At 44.6% G+C, this 17849-nt stretch overlaps 1 protein-coding gene across 2 annotated transcripts in view; it reads left to right on the forward strand.

Annotated features, from left to right (window-relative positions):
* KLHL3 (kelch like family member 3) overlaps positions 1-17849 on the forward strand; it is a 1295653-nt gene that overhangs the window by 12314 nt on the left and 1265490 nt on the right. The window contains exon 1 of one of the 2 annotated variants that reach the window (XM_069652632.1): positions 433-520. The exons of the other annotated variant lie outside the window; for it this stretch is intronic. The gene's annotated coding sequence lies outside the window, so the exon portion shown is untranslated. Of the gene's footprint in view, positions 1-432; positions 521-17849 lie in introns of those variants that run through there. 2 annotated transcript variants of the gene reach the window in all.

The raw sequence follows: 17849 nt of genomic DNA on the forward strand, positions 1-17849 counted from the left end.
ATAACGTCTAATTCCAAGATTTTCTAAAATGCATTAGTGTTTTTCATGTCAGTAGAGTGAACGGAGCAAGCTAAGTGGAGTCTTTCTTCAGTGCTCACAGAAAAGGGAGGTGCCTTCCTCGGTTGTATACGAATTGTTCGAGCCACAATTGCTCGAATGACAATTGACCTTTTCACAATTGACCGAATTGTGAAGGTCAATTGTTACATATGTGTGGGGGGGGGAACCCCCCGCAAGCACCCACCCAACGCAAAACCCCCCCACTAAAACCCCTTTATATATATTCGGTCAATTGTGAAAAGGTTAATTCGAACCCTTGAAATTAGGTCAATTGTTCATTCGAACAATTGTGTTCCAACAATTTGGGTAATACCGGCTTCCTCTACATTTGCTTCACTATCGGCAGAGCGCAGCAGTGTGCTGCAGTGTGTTTTCGTGTTTCCGTGGATTGAGGAAAAGGGGCATTGAAGAGGACCAGGTCTGCTGGGATTTTTCTTGTGGCTGAAACAACACGCAGCTGGTAAGATTTCATACTCTGCAATAGAACATTTGTACACACTTTTCATTCACTACTGGAAAAACTATTGGAATTAGCTGCATCTGGCAAGAAAAAGCCAAAGCGATGGGCAACAGATCCCATTGCAGTCCAAGTCGCTAAACGTGCTGAGTTGGTCTGTCCGAATTTTCGTTCTATGGCAATACACTTCCCCCCCCCCCCCCCACACACATTTCGAATAACGACATAGGAGTGGGGGTGCACAGGGTGATGGGGCCCAACGCTGAGGTAGTGGAGGCGGAAGATGCTCTACTGGTCTCTGGCGTTGCTGAGGTGGATACTGATGTCAATGTGGTTGATGTGGCTGTGGACTCTGTTGGGGATGAGTTTGAAATTACGGAAAATGTCGAAATAATGGACATAGTTGATATAGTTTAGTAAAACGCGACATTCCTAGCTCCACTTCCACTATTGCCTCCTCTGGCACTATCGCCTCCAAGAAGCTGAACTTGATCTATCCTTGCAAAACATTTTGGATTTGGAGCAAATGTGTGCACAACCAAGTCGCCTCCAAAAATCACATTCTTTTGCTGCATCCAGGCCAATTCTGAGTGATACCAACTCTGACTCTCACGACTCATGTTCACATTTCATGGAAGGGTCATCAGCTTCTGTTCCCTGTTTGGTCTCAAAGATGATTGAGACAGTTGTACACATATTAAGGGAGGAAGCTATGGAAACCACACAAGTCTCGGATAAGGGGCATACTGGAAATCTGAGCCCTGGCAGAAGTAAAGTTGCTTTGATGACAGAGACCCAGAGGGTTTGGCTTGTTGCCCCCCCCACCCCTTGAATCTAGCCATATCATTGCTTCTGTAATGATTAATGTTGTTGAGGCCCCTGTTGTAGTTCATTCCTCATGTATGCACAGTGAGCTCAAAAAGCATCCAAGCCCAGGTTTGGGCAGACCCAGGGAGACTAAGTGTCCATTGTTTGAGAGCACAACATCCGATTCCCTCATTTCTCTCTTCAAGATGGTGTAATCGATGGCGATTCCACTTTAATGTTCAGAGTCTTAGAAAACGTGCTACGCACAAGTCCTTGGAGTTCTCCCTTCGCACCAGCCATATAGATGTCCAGGGTAGATATGTGATCCTCCACTGTTTCCTTGCTAATACAGAATGCCTCCTGGTCAACACATATGCCCCATGCATTGATGCACCCGATTTTTTTCGACCACATCCTTGACATCCTCCTAGGCTATGTTGGGGTTCCCATCATCTGGGGGGTGGGGGACATGAATCTCATCCTGGACTCCGACTTGGGCAGATCCGGTGTTGCACCTAGAACACTGTCCGAAGCCGCTCGCCGCCTTCATGCACACATGCTCACTGCCGGTCTGGTAGATGCCTGGAGAGTACTCCACCCAAAGTCGAAAGAGTTTACATTTTATTCCTCCGTCCACGACCGTCATTCCAGAATTGATCTTTTCCTTCTCTCCGCGGGGCTCATGGGCAAAACACTTACCACACAGATTCTGCCGCGCACTTTATCCGATCACTCCCCGATCACGTTGGACATTGCCTTGCATCCGGCCCTCCACCAGCACTCTAACTGGCGGTTTAAGTCAGACACACTGCACGATATTGTCTTCAAGGCTGACATCCTTGCAGATATCACCTCGTTTTTTGATAACAAACGCCACGACACAACGGATGGGGTGAGATGGGAGGCCTTTAAGGTTTTCATCAGGGGCATGTGTATCTCCAGGGAGGCTGGGGTCCTGAAAGACATTAGAGACTCTGTGCGCCTTTCTGAGACCAGACTTGGGGAGCTAGAGCCTGAGTATGCGACCACCCCCTCTCTGCCCAAACTGGCACAGATTAGAACTGAACTGGACACGTTAGAGTCCTTCACCCACAGCGAGATAAGATACCTTGCCCGGCCCATTGCGGCCCGAAAGTATGGTGAAGGAGAGAGGCCAGGCCGTACCCCCGCCCGCCTTGCCCGGGCCGAGGGAGGTAGAGCTCGGATTGATAGTATCATTGACAATGACGGAGTGCGACATTGGTCTGACCGGCCCATTCTTGGGACCTTCGCAGATTTCTATGCTACCCTTTATGCCCAGCAACCAGAGCACAGCCCGCAGGATCTTGACGACCTCCTAGCCCGCATCCCAATGTCCCTTATATCTCTAGCCACCAAAGAACAATTAGATGCTCCCTTCACCCTTGACGAGATCACCGCTGTCATTTCGGCCCTCCCTGAGGGTAAAGCCCCCGGTCCAGACGGCCTGACCACCGAGTTCTATCAGGAACATGTTGCTCTCCTTGCTCAACGCCTTCACGAGGTTTGGGAGGAGTCGATGCGTATTACTACCCTCCCCCGGTCCCTGCGTGAGGCTGTCATTACTGTGCTCCCCAAACCGGGTAAACCTCTGGATGAGTGTGGCTCTTATAGACCTCTATCCCTCATCAACACCGATACCAAAATCTTCGCCAAAATCATAGCAAATAGATTCCTCCCCATCATGAAATATCTGATTTACCCAGACCAGAGCGGTTTTGTCCGTGCCCGTTCCACTGCCTTAAACATTCGGCGACTATTTAACGTCATCTCTAGAATTGACCCTCAAGTCAACGCTGTGGCCGTGACGCTGGACGCCCAAAAAGCGTTCGACATGGTCTCGTGGCAATATCTGTGGGCGGTGCTGGAGAGGATGGGGGATAGGCCCATACATGATGTCCTGCATTAAACTGCTATATACCAACCCCGTGGCCAGAGTCCTGGTTAACTCTCACCCATCGGCTCCCTTCTCCCTCCACAGGGGGACTCACAGGGGTGCCCGTTTTCTCCCTTGTTATTCGCGATGGCCATCGAGCCGATGGCTGATAGTGTACGAAACAACCACGTGCGCAAAGGGATTCGTCTGCGGGATACTCCCAAAATTATATCACTGTACGCTGATGATGTGCTTCTATATATTAGAGACCCCTCATTCCACCTTGACCCGATCATGCGTGAAATTATCAAAATTGGCACATTCTCGGGCTTCACCATAAATTACTCTAAATCAGAAATCTTTCCCCTTACTCCTGCAACCTCCCAACCTGCATGCGAATTCCCTCTCAAATGGGCACCTGAGGGCATCAAATACTTAGGGGTCCAGGTGTCCCTCTCAAAATCCTCCTTATTGTCTGATAACTATGGGGCTGCTGCGCAATATGCTAATACCAGGATGGAAAGATGGCGAAACCTCCCCCTTTCACTATCAGGTAGACTGTCCCTCATAAAAATGATAATCGTTCCAAAACCTGTGTACATATTTGCTAACGTTCCACTTTGGCCCGGGAAACAGTACTTTGCGGACTTGCACGCGGGGTGCGCCCGTTTTCTTTTGCATTCGGGGGCCGTGCGCAGAAAGTGGCAGCATATGACCCTACCTTACGAGAGGGGTGGTGTCATGGGCGCTACTCCCGAGGGGCCAAGACTGGCCCAGCGCCCTCGGAAGCAGACCCGTCTTCCACTACTCCGGACCCAGCAGACCCCTACAGGGGCCCTTTGGACCGTGTCCTGGCGCCTTTGGCGCCAGGCTCATGAAGGGTTTCAGTCCCGGCGCCATAGGCACCGGGTTCATATTGATAAACGGTGTAATAATGCTTGGGTAGACTTACCTGAGGCAGACCATGCTGCATATTTACCCAGAACAATCCAGTCTGGTTGAAGTCCCCAGCCATCAGGGCTGGGAGGAACTATTCCCTCCATTCAGGAACTCTTTTCTTACCTGGGTGGAAGCGGTGGAAGAACACACACTGGAAGCACTTCTCTGCTATTTAAACCACGCCCGATGGAAAACACGTGCTTCGCGTTATTCTGCAGCAGCAGCAGGACGCTCACCGAGTCGGCTCCTGCATTCCAGGTCCAGAGTCATCTTCAGCTTCCGCGCAGCAACCTGTAGATGAAGAAAGACACAGAACAATACTTACCAGATCCCGGAATCCAGTCACCGGCAAAACCTGCAAAGAATAAACATAAGGTTAGAAAAGTGTAACTCGCTCGCAGCCGCGCCCGCTTACCTGATCCATCCGTGATTGCAACGGAGCTAACCACGGCCTTCTCTTCGGCACCTTCTCTGCTCCTGAAAGGCAAAGGACATAATTAAAAAGGGGTTCGGGTGAAGGCAGTCGCATTCATCTTAACTTAGCAGTTTTTGCACGAGCAGAAGCGGCCGCATCAACCGCAGCATCCCGGCACCTGAAAACTAGAAAAACGACATTATTAGAGGTGCCATTAAAAGTGGCCAATGATCATTATACTTACGTGCATCGGCACGTGCAGCGGCAACGGAAAACTACGTCCACAGCATCCCGAGGCCTGAAACAAAGGAAAAGGGACATTATTGAGGTGCCCATCTTTTAAAGCCTAAAGACTGCAGTATACTTACAGGCATCCGCTCGTGCAGTAACGGCGGCATCGCTCTTCGGCATCCCAGCACCAGTGCCACAACTAAGGCCGCAAAAGACTTGAGCCTCAACACTGAACTCATCCAGTGACGTAACTGGAATCCACGCACCCCTGCACCAGACGCAGGATGGAGAGCTCAGCATTTATACGCCTAAGGCGAGAGCTCGCCGAGACAAGTAGAAAGCTAGGCTGTGGGAGAAACTGGCGATTGGTGGGAGAAGGAATCCCATCAAACGGTGATTAACCCTTTTTCTTCCACCTGCAGAAAACTTACCCTGCAAGTCAGACATTCGATAAGAGGAAGCCCAGTCCTGAGAGTCGTCCAAGCTCTACGCTTCTCAATTGAAGAAACGATAGCAGCCCAGCCGGGATCAGCGCCTCCGTGGGAATCAGGTGAGCGTTACAGGTGGCCTCAGTGCACCTGATCTCACCCAGTATTGGATAGCCGCTCAGGCGCAGCATGCTACATACTGGTACCATCACCAGGAACCCCCCCCCCCCCGCATTTTAAGCTTGAAATCCTGGCGACCGAGGAGGTGCATGTCATGTCCTTGATCCTTTTTCACTCGTATCGATCGCAGGCCCCTGCTGACCCAGTGGCCTCCACTACAAGGGCGTGGCGGCAGATTTTGATGCCTGGTTCCGGCTCCCCCCCGTATTACAAATGGCTTCCCTTCTGGTCTTTCCCTGGCCTCACCCCTACACAGGATAAGCTCCTCATGCGTCACTGGTGGGACCTGGGATACAGATCTTTCTCCGACCTGTTCCCCTATGGGAAATTCATCACCCCAGATACGTGGAAGCCAGGGCACTCCAGGTCCTCACTGGAGCTGCTGCAATACTTCCGACTTAGGGCGGCAGTCCAAGACATGTGGCCTTCGTATCCGGACGAACCCCCTGAGTCCCCCGAGGTCTGCTACATTGCCAATTCCACTGGTGGTAGGGGCATTGTATCCTCCTTGTATAAAATGTTGATGGCGCGTGCTGTTGACCCCCCCCCCCCCCCCCACACGGTTCGGGATGCCTGGAGCCGGGATCTGGGGTTAGACATCACGTATGATATGTGGACCAAAATGTGCATGCATGCTCGCAAGGTTTCTCTTAATTCCAGAGTTAGATGTTTTCAATACAAGCTACTCAATCGCCTGTACTACACTCCCTACGCGTTTGGGAAATTTGCCCGGGATCAATCCCACCCCTGTCAAAGATGTAGATCTAACGAAGCGGACCACGCACACATGTTCGGGTCTTGTGGGGCATTGGCCCCGTTCTGGAATGCGGTGCTTGCGACCCTCTCCGAAATAGTAGGGTTCTGTGTAGATCCTGAACCTCTGTCTCTTCTGTTTGGGCTCTTTGAGGGGGCTGAGGCAAAACGGGAATCTAAGTTTCTGAATGTGGCGGCGATTGTGGCCAAGAAATGCATTCTGCAATGCTGGAAGTGCAGATCTCCCCCTTCCCTAGAAATGTGGCTGAAGGCCCTCACCTGGACACAATCCTGTGAAGAAGACTACATTAACATGTTGCCTAGTAATGCTCGCCCTAAAAATATATGGACAGAGTTTTGTAGTTATCTGAACCGCAAGGTGGACCTGGAGCTTCTGTCATCCCCTCCTTCTCCTGATCAAGGGGCGGATCACACTATATGATAAATGCCTCTATTGTACTCAACCTCTATTAGGATTGCATGTGACCTTCTGTAGAACTTGTGCTTTATCATTCACGCTTCAAATATGAAATGTGTGTCGTTGTTGTAACTTGTACTGTACCAGCTGCTTGCTGCTACTTCTTGCCAATAAAGAAAAGTTTAAAAAAAAAAAAAGAAAACGTGCTACTCCACTTGACTATGAGAACTGATGACATTTGGAACCATCTTAAGGTATATTTACAATTCCAGACCCCAGCCCTCCTCAACCTTTGATTAAGTCATCCTTTCCTGAGAAAGTGTCCTTTTGAGGTCGAGATCCAGACTGATGGATGTATATTAAATGTAGGGCTTCAGAAGGATAGATGTATAACTAATGATAACCAACGAATGATGATTTTGGATGGTAAACGTGCACAAAGTGAAAGTGTTTCAAAGTAAGAAGTCTCTTCTGTTCAGGCAAACATGATTATTTGAATTGCTCCAAACTTATGGAGCTTTTCCAATCAATCATGCATTCACGATTTGTTCGAAGTAGTGATGTCAAGATAGTTTATATATGTGAGAATGAGGAGTGCGTGACTTCCTGGTGTTTTTTCATGTGGAAAACCCGATTGTGATTCAACAGAGCCAGCAGTTTCTGAGAATTGGCTAAGAAGGTACTGCTGTCAAAACCACAGAGCCTCGTAATGGCGTCTCTTTCTCAAATAGGCCCAGGAATGTAGTATCCCTTGATTTGACAGACAGAGTAGAGAGTTTTGGTGGCTCTGGGAATGAAGGTGACAGTCGGTCCGATAACGAGATCCCTGTTTGTAAGCATCAGGCACCTGCTGCAGGTTGTTTGGAGAGGCGATTTGAATTACGTGGCCCAAGAAACACTGTACAATCAATTAGGGATGAGTCCCACTGGGAATGGTTAACACAAAAGGTGCAAGCAACAGAGTTCCTAGGCTTCCATTTCTGCTTATCTACTGGAATACAAGAGGTCACAGACACCTGTTTGAGCATGATGGTCTCCTGGACTATATTGATATCTTTAGTATTCTAGCACTTCAGGAGACATGATTGATAGAACCCCTAGCTCTAGATGGGTGGAATAATATCAACAAGCATGCAGTTAAAGGGATGGTGGGCAGACCCAAGGGCGGTTTGATATTAGGCGTAAAGAAACCTTTGCATATGACTGAAATCCCTAGTGATTCCCCACATCTTATCATTGGTAGGTTACTGTCTAGCAATGATTTGGAGGTGGGGGGGGCGGCGGTCACAGTGATTAACATCTATGTCCCGCCATATTTGGAATCCTACGCTGTTGTTTACAAAATATGGAAGTAGTCCTAAGGTTCCTGTCCCGCAATGATCCCATTTTGGTGTGGTGATTTTAAGTCTACGATTCCCAGAGACATTAACGTTTGTGGGCTTGACCTGGGAATCGCCCATTCTGTATTAGCACATGACTAACGCTTCGACTCTGCCTGCCCAAAAGGAATGGTTTGGGCCACTCTACGCTGCTGGCCTTTCCATAGTCAATGGGGCCCGGCATTCTGATCATCCTCCGCAATTCACAAGGACCTCCATGAACCGTGCTAGTATCATTGTTTGTCTTTGCGACTAATGCTCAATCTTTGGTTATAGGCCAGTGTGTTTCAAACTCACTGGAGAATGATCATTCACCAAGTGTCCTCAGTCTTGATTTGGACGGCGTGTCTTTTGGCACACCTTCCATAGGGAATCTCCTAGTCAATCCAGTATTTCCCAAATTGACCTTTTATAATTGACCTTTTGCACAATTGACCTAATTATAGTGGTCCTAATTGACCTGCTGCACAATTGACCTTTATATTATTTTAGTTATTTTATATATGTATTGGGTTGGTTTTGGATTATAATAATATAAGGGCATTGGGTGGGAGGTTGCAGGGGTTTTTGGATTGGGCGGGGAGTCCGGGGGGTTTCCCCCCCACGCATTTGTCCTAATTGACCTTCTAAATTAGGTCAATTCTCCCGAGGTCAATTGTGAAAAGGTCAACTAGTATACAACCGTCAATCCTGCGTTAAATAGGCTTATTTGGAATCCAACGGAAGTCTAAGTTGCATCTGAAGTAACAGCGTTTAGTGAGCTTAATCCATCGGATGGATCCTTTGAACCTTTGCCTAATCTGTCGATATGTGGTTCTTTCATTTCCAAATATGATAGTTGCCTTGATTTGATCAGGAAAAGTTTTCAGCATAGACTTGTGTGCACAAATAGAGTCGCCAGTGAGCCCAGTAAACAACATTGACGCTTGTATAATCACGAAATTAAAGGGGGTGGGGGGAAAGTAACGTTTATAGGGAGTTGCGTGCCCTGGCAAGATATGCCCTTGATCCACTCCAGTATGTATTCGGATGTAAAGCCATTAAGAGTAATTACACTAAGTGGCTGAAAATACATTAATATAAAGTGGAATGTAAACAGTGGAGAGACTTAGTCTAAACTACTCTTAATAACGATTCTCGCATGTTTTAGCAGATTAACGGTAACTGCCCCAAACATAGGGATATCGATGGGGTTAAGGAGTTGGCATGGATTGACCATATTATTAGCACTTTGGGGGTATTTTAGCTTGCTCAGAATGATGTTGTGTTTACTCATGGCACCTGGATTTACCGGAAGAATATGGGAGAAATCTTCAAATTGATCACTTGGTGCAGGAATTCTAGGGCATCAGGCCCTGACGGGAAGTGTAAACTGTTGATTAAAAATGATGCTGCTCTTTAGGCTGATGTGCTACAGAGTCTATTCACTTGCATTGCCATCACTCAAGAGATTCCCTCAACCTGGCATGATGGTATCTTATTGCCTGTGTTAAAAAAAAGGCTCTCCTTCAGACCCTTGCAATTATTGATTGCTGGCGATGTTGGATGCCCCAGTGAAGATTTTTGCGAGTTGTGCATGTGGGCTGATGGCCTGTTTGGTAAGAGGCATTATGCTGTTACTATTGCAAAGGTTGTCGCACTACCATTGGTGGTCTTGCATTGGTGACCACTTTTCAACAGGCATGGCTTTTAAATAAGCGGCCAGTGTACACTTTGTTCATTGATTATAGCACAGCTTTTAACACCGTTGTCAGAACCAGATTGGATATTGGCCAGATAGGACGTCCCACTTGGCTTGCTCACAATGATTGTAATGTTAAACGAGCAAACTAAAGTTAAAGTGCGGCTGAAGGGTCCTGTCGGGAGGGGTGGGGAGGGGGTCAGTGCCCAGCTGGTAGAGACACATGGTGGTCAAGCAGGGGTGCACACTAGCCCCTATATTGTTTAATCTTTACTTAACTGATATGGGAGTGGCCCTTGTGAGCCTGCTGATGAACCTGTCCTATTAGATCGAGGAGGATTACAGGCTGTTTTAAGCAACCTCCATACACAATCCACTATCAATTCATTAAAAGTTAATACAAGTAAGCCCAAAGTCATCATGGTTTTCACTACACCTGATAGAAGGTCTGTTCGCTTTAAATGGCAGATGGATGAGGAAATCATCGAAGAAGTTGCTAATTGCACTTTGTGACTTAAAATTGTCATCTTAAAGGTTTGGCACACTTGGATAAATTGAGTATTAGAACAGCCCAACTTAAGGGTGGTATTGGCATCTTGGCACATACAGGAGGAGGAGGATATTCTATTGGAATCCTGATCAGCTGTATTCCACCGATTTTGCCAGTAGTATTTTGCCAGTAGTGCTTTATGTCGCTGAGATCTGGGCACTGGGTCTACTGACCGAGATTACTAGATTGGAATTGGGCATCCTAAAGAAACTTCTAAGACTGCCTACATATACATCTGTTGAAATTCCATATCTGGAATGTAATGTGTTGGCAATAAAAGGGTCATATTGAACTGCCTTAATATCTACTGGAAAATGGTTAATGCTTTGAGGGACTCGCTCATGGGCTGGCTCTTCGAAGTTTATTTCTAGTTGAATCTAATTCATGCAGTCCAGTGTTATGGGACAAATAAAGATGATGGTAGACAAATGGAGTGGCAGACGTACAGTAGATACCTTCGGTATGACTCTGGCTTCCTATAAACTAATAATGAAAGTGTTGATAGGAGCATTGACTACCGAGCAATTGTTAGTCAATTTAGCTACCAAATCAAATGCTCGCAGGTATATATCCTATATAATGGAACGAGAGAATTTGCCGACGTATATCCACCATTTTGTCGGGAATTCACTCGTATGGGACGATGTGAGATTGAAGTTCAATTGCGTTAAAATTCTGGAAATTACTGGTGATAGGTTGTGGATCCAGAGAACTGAAATACTTCGCCGGTTATGTGGAGAATCCAATCTGGAGTCTGTGTTCCATCTCATTTGTGATTTTTTTTATTTTTTTTTATTTATTTATTTATTTTTTTTCGACCGAGTACGTGGAAACACAATACATGCTGCAGTACTCCGTGCATCTTTCTCTAAGGAAAGTCTTTGGTGTATTTTTTATCTTTGTTCATCATGAAGGCTGTATGTATCTTACTAACTAAACTGTGGAAGAACATTTCTGACATTTTACATTTACATATACTTCCTTGAGGGAAGAGTGTGAAGAAGTCCTAGGTTTATGTTACTGCTGAATCGTATGTACTGTTGGAACTATCTGCACTCTTAGTTTTATGATTTGTAATGAACATGTGATTGAGAATTTGAATTTACGATGGACAGTTTTTATTATTTGTGGGTGACTTGTATTAAAAGGTACGTTTTTTCTTGACTATATGATAATAAGTTAGCGAGAATTAGGGCTGTGTGCTGATAGAAAAACATGCTAGTGGGGGTTGTACTGATTGACTCAGTAATAAGTAGACACATCTGTGAAGTTAATATGCAGCACCATTGTTTCCCTTGGCTGTCCTTTATCCTGATTCATTAACACTTCTCTGTTTATGTGAGGCCTCCATGACCTCAAAGCAGGGTTTAGTCCTCAGCCCCATGACACACCATTGCGAAGGAAATCGGGGGAAACCCTCATTTGATGAGATATAACGTTGCATTTTAAAACTAGCACATGCGATACAGGAGGACAAAATAAATAATAAAGTGATAAAAATTGGTTTATTTACAGAACAGAATCCACAGTCTAACTGATGGAAACCTGTGCGTTCATGAATCGTAGACCGAATAACAATAACAATGCTGTAAGTTAAATGTGTTGGGTGTGTACAAATGGCTGTATTGACAAATGTAACCTTTTTTAGTAAGACGTTAAGTCTGTGATGTGTGACAGAAGGCCTCTTTTCCGGAGAGGAGAAAAATGAACATGTGGCTATTCCCCCAAGGTTTAATAAGAATATTGATATGCCTTCTGTATCTCCCCCACCCACTCCTAGCAAGTGTATACTTTGCTTGTGGATATAGAGAATATCCCCTAATGCAGAAGTGACCAGTGCAGTTTACAAAGAGTTATCCCTTTTTAGGGTACTTTTGACCACTGTGATCATTCCAAGTCAGAGAACCTCTTAGTTGGGCAGGGTTAACCTGATTAGCCGAGGAAGACAGCGATTTGGCAGAATAAACCACTCGCCAGAGTTTGTACGCAAGATTTAAACTGAGCAGAAGGAATCCTAGTGCCCAAAGTCTTCTCAAGCACTCAGCAGGGCAGGAATATTCCAAGGCAGAGTTCCTCCGTAGTGCATCTTCTACAATGCTCCGTGGAGGCTAAGCCTATCATCCAGGGGTGGGTTGCATGTCAGTCGCATACAGAAGAGCAGGCCTATACAGATGGGTCCACACAACCAAGTCTAGGCCCTGTTTAGGGCCCTGCTGTCAACTATAGCCCCTTTCGAGCAAAGTAAAATAATTTAATAGCAGTGTGATCACACTTTTATATCAATTTGCAACCCAATTGACTGCAGAGGGTAAATGCATCTGTGGACTTGCATTCATTACTTGGATTCTAGCCAGCGACAGCCTCACAATTCTCTCTGTTCTCTTTACAGTCGGCTGACCTCACAGATTAAGTTTGGCTTTAAAGTCCTTACATGCCTAACATGCTCCCCTTTATTGGGTTTGAGTGGAATTATCACTTTATGGAGAAATATAAAGAACTGTTTTAGTGTTCTTAATGTGCCACATCAGTTTTCCAATATAAAATTAAACCTCGTTTTGAGTTTTCCAACTATTCTGGTGTCTGGAACTCACAAAATGAAGGCCGTTTAAACCAAAAAACAAATCCAACTCACTAATTAAATTGTTCCGTACATTTAACATTGTAATCTTTTCTAATGCACATGATTTCAGTGATTTGCTGAAATAAAGTTATCAATGTATGGATATTTGCACTATGCTGCAAATGCTGCAGCATTGCAATTTGAATTCATTAAATGTATCATGCAGTTGATATTGGGAGAAGGGAAGGCCATCACTTCCAGAATTAAATAGTTGCAACTGGGGAGCTTTGTCAAATGGGTTTACGGTTTTACTCTCCATCTATGGCCAAGGGTGCAGGTCTACATAGATATTTAAGGCAGAAGTTGTGGTGAATTTTAAATGTGGTAATCTGTGAATTTAAATGTGATAATCTGAAATATTGAAAAGAAATTGAATACATCTCTCTGGGTATTGTATATCTCTCTGGGTATTGTATATGTATATAGGAGGACCTTCGAAGACATACATTGTCCAAGTACCAGAAATATACCCAATCATGGATAAAACGAGGTGTTACCACAGATATGTGAACCATACTGAGGGGAGATGGGAAGACGTAGATTTGGGCAGTTTGTGGAGAATGGTGTTAATGTATCCTTGGATCACTTAGTCTTGATTATCATTAATTACCTGAAAATTATAGACTTTTATTAAGGTACTAGTAACCAGGCGTAGGGGATTTGCACAAGGAAGTTGATCTTGTTTCTTTTCTAGGAGCAATGCGGTATACTTCCAGCACGTCTTGCCATTGCTATATTTTGGAAGGGAATTGACCCTCCTTTGGATTGGCACTGGTGTAGTGAATTTGTTGCTATATCCTTGAGAAAATCTATCGTTGCAAATGTTTTTAATGTCTTGTATGTGCTTTGTAATACATTTATCTACACTTTCTGCCATAACATATTGGCAAGTGCATTTTATTGCCTGTGCCCTTTGATCCAAGTGTATTAAACTTTTTTTTTATAATGTTCATTTTGCCATTTTGTTACTATGCATTTTGTAAAAATTATGTTATTCTGGCACATTTGTATACCGATGTGTGTCCCAGAATCGGTTTTAAAATATACACTTGTAGTTCTTAGAAAAATAGGATATCAGACAGAGGCACAATTCAGAACAGTCATAACCAATTGTGGTGTTTCATTTAAATGTGTAAATTGGCCTCAAAATGTACACCCGTGCCTTTGGCAAATGATGATGGCATCTCAGCGAGTAACAAAAGGTGTGCAAAACACTGTATTTATGTGTGTTGAAAGGGTCGACATAAACGCTGATAAATATTCGCTATCCCCGTAATGTGGTGTGAGTCTATAATATTTATATAGTGTAAGACTTGAATTTAAAAATAAAATAGTGGTAAGAACATGTTTTCCTGTGGTAAACTGTTGTGTTGCATCCATGCAAATGTGTATTTTAATTCTGCTACCAATGAGGGAAAGAATATTTTGTTAAAGAATCCGAAACAGCAATTGTGCGATTTCTTTTTCTTTTTTTTTTTTTTTTTTTTTTTTTTTAAATTTGGGTGGGTTGCTAAATTACCCAAGACTGCTGTAGCCAAAACAAACATTCTACAATAGATCGGTTTCAGAATCGGACCTCCTCCATTTCACGCTGGATCCACATGGTTTACAAATGGATAACCAAACGCCTTGGAAAGATCATGATACAGACTCGAATGTCCCCTCACCGGTTCCTCCTTTTATGACATTGTAGGGAAAAAAGAGAATGAATCAGAGATTCACAAATAAAGCCCCTGGACTTTCAAAGGCAACATTTGAGTGTGTAATCCAATCATCTGGATCTTTCCAGTGTGCGCAACTCTCAGCCACAAGAAACAACAAGAAGCCTGTACCGGTCTCAAGAACTTTTTCTAGTCATCATGGGGTCCACAAACCCTCCTCTATACTTGCGAATACGAAGAACATCCAACGAACGTCTGAAGGACTAGGTCACAGTTTCACTTCCGGCCCTTCTCAAAAGAAAACTGAGGGTCCCCTTATCAAAGAAGATCGCATTTGTGTCAAGACCGACTCGTGTCAGTGAACGCTCGTTCAAAGAATTCTGGACACGGGGACAACGTTGATCTTAAATAGAAAGACTGTGATGCAATTATTCTACTGCATCCTGAACCTGCGTCAAATTGTATCGGAGGACCTTAAGATAATTGAATTTGTAGAGAAACACCAGAACGACAGTATTTATTTACACTTTTCTTCGCCGGTGGTGAACGATATGTTGATGGAGGCAACAGATAGTCTCTGCATTGTTGGCTTTGATCAGACCCCTGCCAACCCTGTGGAGAACACATCAACCAAGGCTCGACAGTGCAAGAGTCCAGCTCAGAATCAGGGAGCTCACATACCCCCGATAATTGTGAGGCCGCCACAGGCACATACACAACAGAAAACCCCATAGCCTCAAACTACTTGAAGGAGCCACTAGGTGTGGGTCGAGTGCCAACTGGCAATAGGGCCACCCTAACTGTCAAGTTTAAACCAAATCAAAGAAAAATGCAAGGCTCGGCCATCGCCAAAGGACCTTTTGACACAACTTGACACTGAGGCCCAGAAGAAATGGGTATGGCTCCCGGAAGCATTAGCAAGGCAGCAGCAAACGTAGCCACTCAAGATGCAAGAACTGGAGAACAAAAATAAGGGGGCGAAGACACCATCCACCAACATGCGATCAATTGTAAAGATGGCCTCATGGAATACTCATGGAATACCATGGGTTTCATGCATCGAACATCCCCGAGCGATGTAAACCTGGGGGACTATGAAATCATCTGCCGCCAGGAGGCCTGGTTGATGGGTAAATCGTATCTTGATGGATTTGACCTCACTATCGCTCCGGCGGTCAGAGGAACGAAAGGTTGCCCAACATCAGGTTTACTGACAGCACTTTGATCAGGATCTGGCTTAAACCTTATCAAAATTCTATTCTCTGGTCTCCTTTTTCTCGCCCTTCTGGTGAGTTGGTCAAACCCACCAACCACGACGCAACAAGAAAAGCAGGCGAATCTGGTGGTGACAAATAGGTACTGTGACACCCAGGCCATTTCCAATTCTGGCTTCATTTATTTATTTATATTTATATAGCGCGCAAGCAGCCCATGGGCATTGAGGCACTGTTACTTACTGTTACTTACTTTCTTAGTTACAGGAATAGTGGCATTCAGTGGTACATTATGAATTCCACAAGGCATAGAGCTGATATTTTGGTTGGTACAGTTGGTCATTACAATACAGCTTATGCATCAGGAACATATGATATGTATTCAACTGGTGCGGCATCTTATGTGAATAATCAATACTATAACAACCATAATTGACTATGCAATTATAAACTACAACCTGTCGTATATGCTCGTCTGTGGAGATTTGAATGCTATATGCACAACTCACCCAAAATGCAAGAGAGCTCAAAAACCTACCCTAACGTAAGAAACGAGAGGAAATCTGTGGTCTACATTAATGAACTCCAAAGACCTTCACCCTTTAAAGATGGCAGACTACCAACACAAGGTACTGGTACCAACGTGGGAAAGAGGGGACCAATCCGCTGACCTAGACCACATTTATGTGTCTAGGGAACGTTTACACCATATAAAAACGTTTGACGTACTGAGACTTCAAACAGTGACCATAATCTCCTAACTACGTCATGGACGACTGAGTCCAATCCAGCAGATTTATTTATGAAGCTAAAAGTGGAAGTGTGTTGTGGACAAACTAAATGTTACGGGGCGATTAAAATTTCAATTGGGGGGAAAAAAATAAAACTTTCATTTGCGAAAAGGCCCCAAGCGGCCAATTCCGCTCTGCGAAACGGAATTGCCCATTTTTGTCCTTCCCCATTCCTGACGTCAGCCTCCTTCTGTTCTCCTGCCACCTCATTCCCGTTACCCCTCTGTCTATATCAAATCCACTGTGAGGAAAGAGAGTTTATTGAAATTCATACTTTATGAACGGCAACAAGGCCAGGCAGCCATGTAATTATGCACACTTCTGCCATTTTATAAAGTGTGTTGTTGTCTCCTACCAGCATCTTTTCATAAAAAGAGCAATGATACAGACCTGTAGTGACAGACAGAGCCAAGCCATCCTTTAATTGCAGTCATACATTTTCCTATTTAAAAAATATGATATCTTTTTATTCGCTTATTTCAACAAATACAACAAACGGTTCCAAAGAATTCTTCAATATAGACACCTCATCATTATCATGAATACATGCATACCATACTCGTCGTACACGTTCATTCACTATCACCCCAAATGAAAAACCATAACATCGAATACAACCCGGTTGCGGTGCCTAGGGAATAGACTCACAACTTGTATTTAACCCTTCACAACACCTAAAGCTACTTACAATGTGCGTCTATTTATTTATATATCTGTCGACACGTGATTCGGCCGGTTCTCGTTACCCAATAGATGAGGCTAGGTACTGCCCTGGCCTTCATCAGGAATGGAATGAAAGTATTACACCACTCCTCTATTCTTGTATTGATCGCTGTCTGCAATAAAAGCATATTGCCATAGGTTACAACTTCCATGCTCTGTCTGTACTTTACTAGTTTATCTGACTTAATCATCTTCAGAAATTTTACTTAAAATTAATTAATCAACATGGATGCATATCTTTTTTAATGTGTTAACATCCTTTTTCACTCCTACATCAGCTCTTTTGTTGGTGCCTGGCCGTCTGGTGTCAAAGGAACACCTATATATAAAATACAGGGGAAAGAACTAGGAGTACCTGAGGAAAAACTTCCCCACCCGCTATCCTACTTTCATGACTAAACAGTGGCTCTCATCTGCCTCACCTGCACCCTCTCGGCTAACTAAATCCCCAAGAAGAAGCTGTACACCTCAGCTTCTTCTTGGGGATATAGTTAGATTTGGAATGTTAGTCCCCTGGCTCTTAGTCCAATCTGGCACGTTTGCGCCCCAACAGGAATTTCAATCTGAAACAAGATGAATACACGCCACTCGGTATATCCGTTGACTGCTAACCATGTCTCTTAGTATCTCATTGTAGCAGCGAACCTA

Source organism: Ambystoma mexicanum, chromosome 3p (assembly GCF_040938575.1).
Source record: "Ambystoma mexicanum isolate Mex_15411 chromosome 3p, UKY_AmexF1_1, whole genome shotgun sequence".
In the NCBI taxonomy this organism is placed as follows: Eukaryota; Metazoa; Chordata; class Amphibia; order Caudata; family Ambystomatidae; genus Ambystoma; species Ambystoma mexicanum.